This window comes from Calonectris borealis, unplaced genomic scaffold, assembly GCF_964195595.1.
Source record: "Calonectris borealis unplaced genomic scaffold, bCalBor7.hap1.2 HAP1_SCAFFOLD_65, whole genome shotgun sequence".
Classification (NCBI taxonomy): domain Eukaryota; kingdom Metazoa; phylum Chordata; class Aves; order Procellariiformes; family Procellariidae; genus Calonectris; species Calonectris borealis.
This window is the reverse complement of record NW_027441470.1, coordinates 120,714-126,644: the sequence shown is the minus strand read 5'-3', so window position 1 is coordinate 126,644 and position 5,931 is coordinate 120,714. Positions and strand designations below refer to the sequence as shown.

Below are 5,931 nucleotides of genomic sequence, written 5' to 3'. Positions count from 1 at the left end.
TGCTGTTCGTGCCCCTGGAAGTTGGTCAAACGTGTGGTATGCTAAGAATCTGTATTTCTGCAAAACATTTCAGTAGTGTTTGCAGTGGAGTCGTTCTCTCTGAAAGCTCGTTTTGCTTTTGGTTTATGTTTCAAAGGCTTCTTGCAAAATTTAACAAGTAGCTGTTGGACTGAGATTTCCGCCCCCTCTGACTTTTATCAAATCCCATGTGTGAAACAGACTGAAGTTTCCTGTTGCTATAAACTAAGAAAATACGGCTCTGTGCTGACAGGAGTGGCTGTTTTAAAATGCACTTGGTAGCACTTCTGTGTTTCTGTCATGGATCTCATTTTGTAGGAAACAGACTTCTTCCATTTATAAAATGTAGTTACTCGGAGACGAACTTTACCCTGAGCCTGCAATTTACATTTACCCTCTGGCAAAGGAGAGGTGGGATTCATTTCTCTCATAGAAAATGATATAGCCAACTCTGGTGACTTACTGTGGTCTGGAACAAACAGATAGTTCGGCATTTAATCCACATTCTTCTCCACGGGAGAGTTGGTTAAAACCTTCAGAACTCAAGCCTACTAATGGTTTTTTGAGATGTCTATCAGGTTCCCGTACAAAGACAACCAGCATTACCAAGTCTTCTGGGCCCCCAAGGACAAGCAATACCCACAACTGGTAAGTAACTGTAACTTCAGAATTTCTTTAAAAAAATTACCTTCAGAGGAACTGAATGGGATTTCTTTCTTTTTCCTCTCCCCACTCCAAAAGGTCATCCAATGAGAGCCAGTCCAGTTCGCTCAGCAGGTGGCAGACCAGGCTGGGAAGTGTAAGTATTCTACAGAAATTCAGTAGATGACTCCTTGTCACCTGTTAAAAGAGGCTGTATAACGCATAACTTATACAACAGCTGATTTATAATGAAGCAAGTATGCACAGATAGTTGTGGAGAATCCAAGTGGTAATTAATTTTTAAATGGCTTCATTTGAATTGGCTTTTACAAAGGGCATCTGTGCTTCCACTAAGGTTATTTAAAATAAAACTCCGGTACATGACTGAAAACAGGACTCTGAGAAATGAACGCTTTTTGAGGAAACCATAATTGCCTATAAAAATTAAAGATAATTAAAGGATCAGATGGAAAGCCACCTTTTCCATTACTGGCTGAATAGGGCTGAAGAAATTGATTTCCCAATAGGAATCAGCCTCCAACATTCTTTTTTTAACAACTTAGTTGATACTGCATGAGCAAATGGTTGGAAAAGTCAACACTGTTCTTTTATGACAATTTTGAATTTCTTCAATTTAGTCATCTCACATAGCCAAGACGCTTTCTCTCAGTTGGAGAGAGAGGAGTCTGTTTTACCTATTACTGCAGCGTCAAGCTAGTCCTTCCTTTCGCTATATGTTTGTTATAGACAGATTGTAAGAGTGCATTGTGTTTATAAAATCTTAAAGGTAAATCAAAAGAAAAACCAGGATCTGATATTTCCAATTCAGTCAGCAAGAAAACAACAATTCAGGGACAGGACCAGGCCAAATACCTCATGATGAGGCAACAACATAGGAAGCGTATGTGGAAGAAGTTAAAAGAAGTTCCAGAGAAGATTAGTTAATATCTGTGCAGTACTTGGAAGATCAGAAGTGTGATGTATTAAGTGTATCAAGGAGTGGCAGAGGAGCAGTGGGCACTTGGCCCACGGGAGATGGGAGTCTCTTTCAGGTGTGGGCAGCCTCCATCCACAGGTGCAAAGCTGAGTATAAGGAGAGAAGACTGAATGAACTGTTGGGGGTGAGGATGTGGAAGGCAAGTATGAGGATCAGGAAATGAGCGTAGTCTCTAATGAACAGAAAGCAGGGAGAAAAATGCTTAAGTTGGCAGGATGCCATTGGCCTCCCTTATCTAGGGAGGAGTTTTACAGAGAACAACGGAGACTTAAAGAGGAGGAAGTATTTGGCTCAATGAAGTTGCCTTGTTTTTCACGTTTGTATTTCAACAGCATATCGGACTGCAGTTACACTAAAGTGCATCTGACATAAGGAAAAATGACAGTGTTTTTTCCAATAGAATTTTTCATTGCAGATAGTAAGCATGCATAACTAAAACAAGACAAATGGAATTGAAAAATGTTATCAAATTCCTCAATTTGCAGTAGCATTATGTCAGCAGCTGAAAGAAGCTTTGACATAAGCGTATGGAGAGGAGAAAAAACCCAAACCAAATTTGGAAGGAAAAAAATTGGGGAGAATGACTGTTTTGAATTAACTTCATTTCTTTTTTTGTGTGTTGTGGTTTTTTTCAGGTCCAAGTCTCCTTATAGTGCTTCACCTTACTCTACAAGTTCGTCTACCTGCTCCACATCAAGATCAGGTTCTTCCCACACTCGCTCCTGCTCTCGCTCATTTAGTCCTTCCCATTCTCGTTCCTACTCGCGATTGCTGCCGTATCCAAGAAGAGGCAAAGGGAAGAGGCGTAACTATCGTTCTAGGTCAAGGTCACACGGTTATCAGCGTTCAAGGTCAAGGTCACCCCCATGCAGAAGATGCCATTCACGGTCAAGGTCTCCAGTATTTAGAGGCCAGTCTCCCACTAAACAGACTATACCTCAAGGGGAAGGAGGAAGGGAGTATTTTAACAGATACAGAGAAGTTCCACCATATGATCTGAAAGCTTACTATGGCAGATCACTTGACTGTAGAGATCCATTTGAAAAGACAAGGTACCGGGAATGGGAAAGGAACTACAGAGAATGGCATGGAAAGTTTTACAAGGGCTATGCTGTTGGCGCTCAACCTCACCCTCCAGTAAACAGAGAGAACTTTTCTCCAGGTAGGTTTGGTCCACCTGGGACCAGAAAGAGAATTCACCATATGCTCGGGGACGTAGGGAGGATTATCCTGCTTGGCAGAGCCACCAAAATCACAATATAGCTGGAAATTACCCTGAAAAACCTTCTGAAAGAGAGAGCCATGGCATCAAGGATCCTACCAAATCAAAAGAGAAGGAGGTGAAAAATCCACTGGGAGATGGCCAAGGAAATAAAAAGAGAAAAAGCATAAAAAGAGAAGAAAAAGGGATGAGGATGAAGGATTTCCCAATGCTGAGTTGTTAGCAGGTGCGAGAAAACCAAGAGAGCCAGTTTCAGCAGAAGACGTTAAAATGGACTCCCTGTTCATGGCCCAAGCAGAGATGATGCCACCCCTGTGAGAGATGAGCCTATGGAAGGAGATTCTATTGTTTTCAAGCCGATGTCTGAAAAGGAGAAAAAAGAGAAGGATAAGCCAAAAGCAAAAATTGACAAGACAAAGCGGAAAGTAGAAGTGGCTGTTTCTCCTAAGACAGACAATATAATAAAACTAGCTAAAGCTTCCTCGAACGGAAATCTCCTCGAACGGAAGAGAGAAAGCAAGAAGAGAGAAGGGAAGAGAGAAAGCAAGGATTTAAAGAACCTGACTTGCTGCCCTGATATTGCTCATTTACATCAGTTATAGTGTTTGTGATTAAGGTTAGGGTTAGGGTTAGGGTTAGGGCTCAGTGTTACGGTGAGGGTTAGGTTTAGGGTTAGGGTTAACATTAGGGTTAGGGCTTATCATTAGGGTTATGGTTAGGGGCAGGGGTTAGGTTTAAGGTTAGGGTTAGGGTTAGGGTTAGGGTTAGGGTTAGGCTTAGGGTTATCGTTAGGGTTAGGGATAGGGTTGGGGTTAGGATTATGGTTTGGGTTTAGGGTTAGGGATCGGGTTAGGGTTTCATTTTAGGGTTAGGGTTAGGGTTAGGGCTTAGGGTTATGGTTAGGTTTAGGGTTAGGGTTAGCGTTTGGGTTAGGGTTTAGGGTTAGGGTTTAGTTTTAAGGTTAGGGTTAGGGTAAAGGTTAGCGTTAGGTTTAAGGTTAGAGTTAGGGCTGGGGTTCAGGGTTAGGGTTAGAGTTTGGGATATGGGTTAGGGTTTGGGGTTAGGGTTAGCATTAGGGTTAGGGCTTATTAGGGTTAGGGTTAGGGTTAAGGTTAGAGTTAGGGCTGGGGTTCAGGGTTAGGGTTAGAGTTTGGGATACGGGTTAGGGTTTGGGGTTAGGGTTAGCATTAGGGTTAGGGCTTATCATTAGGGTTAGGGTTAGGGTTAAGGTTAGAGTTAGGGCTGGGCTTCAGGGTTAGGGTTAGAGTTTGGGATACGGATTAGGGTTTGGGGTTAGGGTTAGGGTTAGGGTTAGGGTTATGGTTGGGTTTATGCTTATGGGTTAGGATTTCAGTTTGGGTTAGGGTTAGCATTAAGTATTAGGATTAGGTTTAGGGTTAGGGTTGCAGTTTAGTTTTAGGGTTAGGTTTCGCATTAGGGTTAGGGTGAGGTCTCACGGTTATGGTATTAGGTTTGTGATAGCGTTAGGGTTAGGGCTTAGTGTTATGGTTAGGGGTTACAGTGGGTTTACGCTTATGGGTTAGGATTTCAGTTTGGGTTAGGGGTAGCATTAATTTTTAGGGTTAGGGTTTAGGTTTAGAGTTGCGGTTTAATTTTAGGATTAGGTTTCGCATTAGGTTTAGGGTGAGGTGTTATGGTTACGGTATTAGGTTTGGGGTAGCATTAGGGTTAGGGTTAGAGTTAGGGTTAGGGTCATTAGGGTTCAGGTTGGGGTTCAGGGTTAGGGTTAGAGTTCGGGATTACGGTTAGGGGTCGGGGTTAGGATTAGCATCAGGGTTAGGGTTTAAAATTAGGATTAGGGGTTAAGGTTAGGGTTATGGTTGGGGTTAAGGTTAGGGTTATGGTTGGGGTTAGGGTTAGGCCTAGGGTTATCGCTGGGGTTAGGATTATGGTTCAGGTTTAGTGTTAGGGATAGGGTTATGGTTTCGTTTTAGGGTTAGGGTTAGCGTTAGGGTTAGGGCGTAGGGTTACAGTTAGGGATAGGCTTAGCGTTAGGGTTAGGGTTTGGGTTAGGGGATAGGGTTAGGGTTTAGTTTTAGGGTTAGGGGTAGGGGTAGGGGTAGGGTTGTGGTGATGTCTTAAGATTACGGTTTGAGGTTGAGTTAGCATTAGGGTTACGGTTAGAATTAGGGGTTCGGTGTTATGTGAGGGTTAGTTTTATGGTTCCGTTTAGGTTTAACGTTAGGGTTATGCCAAAGTGTTAGTGTTACGGTTTGATGTTAGGGTTAGGGTTACGGTTTGGGGTTAGGGTTAGCGTTAGGATTTTGTTTTAGGGTGAGGTTTCGCCTTAGGGTTAGGGTTAGGGCTAGGGTTAGCTTTATGATTCAGGTTAGGCTTAAGGTTAGGTTACGGTTAGGGTTAAGTGTTCGGTTTAGGGTTAAGTGTTAGGCTTAGGGTTAGGGTTAAGTGTTAGGTTTAGGGGTAGGGTTAGGGTTAAGGTTAGAGTTAGGGTTAGGATTAGAGTTAAGGGTTAGAGTTAGGATTCAGTGTTAGGGTTAGGGTGAGGTCTTAATGTTACGCTTAGGGTTTACAGGTAGCGTTAGGGTTAGGTTTAGGGTTAGTGTTAGCGTTAAGGTTAGGGTTAGGGTTTAAGATTGGGTTCAGGGTTAGAGATAGGGTTCGGTATTGGGGTTAGCGTTAGTATAAGGGTGAGGTCTTAGTGTTACAGTTAGGGTTTATGGGTAGCATTAGGGTTAGGGTTAGAGTTAGGGTTAGGGTCATTACGTTAAGGTTAGGGTTGGGGTTCAGGGTTAGGGTTAGGGTTTGGGATTAGGGTTAGGGTTCGGGGTTAGGGTTAACATTAGGGTTAGAGCTTTATGATTCAGGTTAGGCTTAAGGTTAGGTTAGGGTTAGGGTTAGGGTTAAGTGTTCAATTTAGGGTTAAGTGTTAGGGTTAGGGTTAAGGTTAGAGTTAGGCTTAGGACTGGAGTTAAGGGTTAGAGTTAGGGTCCAGTGTTAGGTTTAGGGTGAGGTCTTAATGTTACGCTTAGGGTTTCCGGGTAGCATTAGGGTTAGGTTTAGGGTTAGTGTT

General features: G+C 42.8%; 1 long non-coding RNA gene across 1 annotated transcript; it reads left to right on the top strand.

The window, feature by feature from the left end:
* The first annotated feature begins 253 nt into the window (after nt 1-253).
* On the top strand, nt 254-3,026 carry LOC142076553 (uncharacterized). The gene is made up of 3 exons (XR_012671213.1): nt 254-666; nt 760-817; nt 2,293-3,026. It is a non-coding gene; the product is annotated as an uncharacterized LOC142076553 (long non-coding RNA).
* Nucleotides 3,027-5,931: the final 2,905 nt, after the last annotated feature.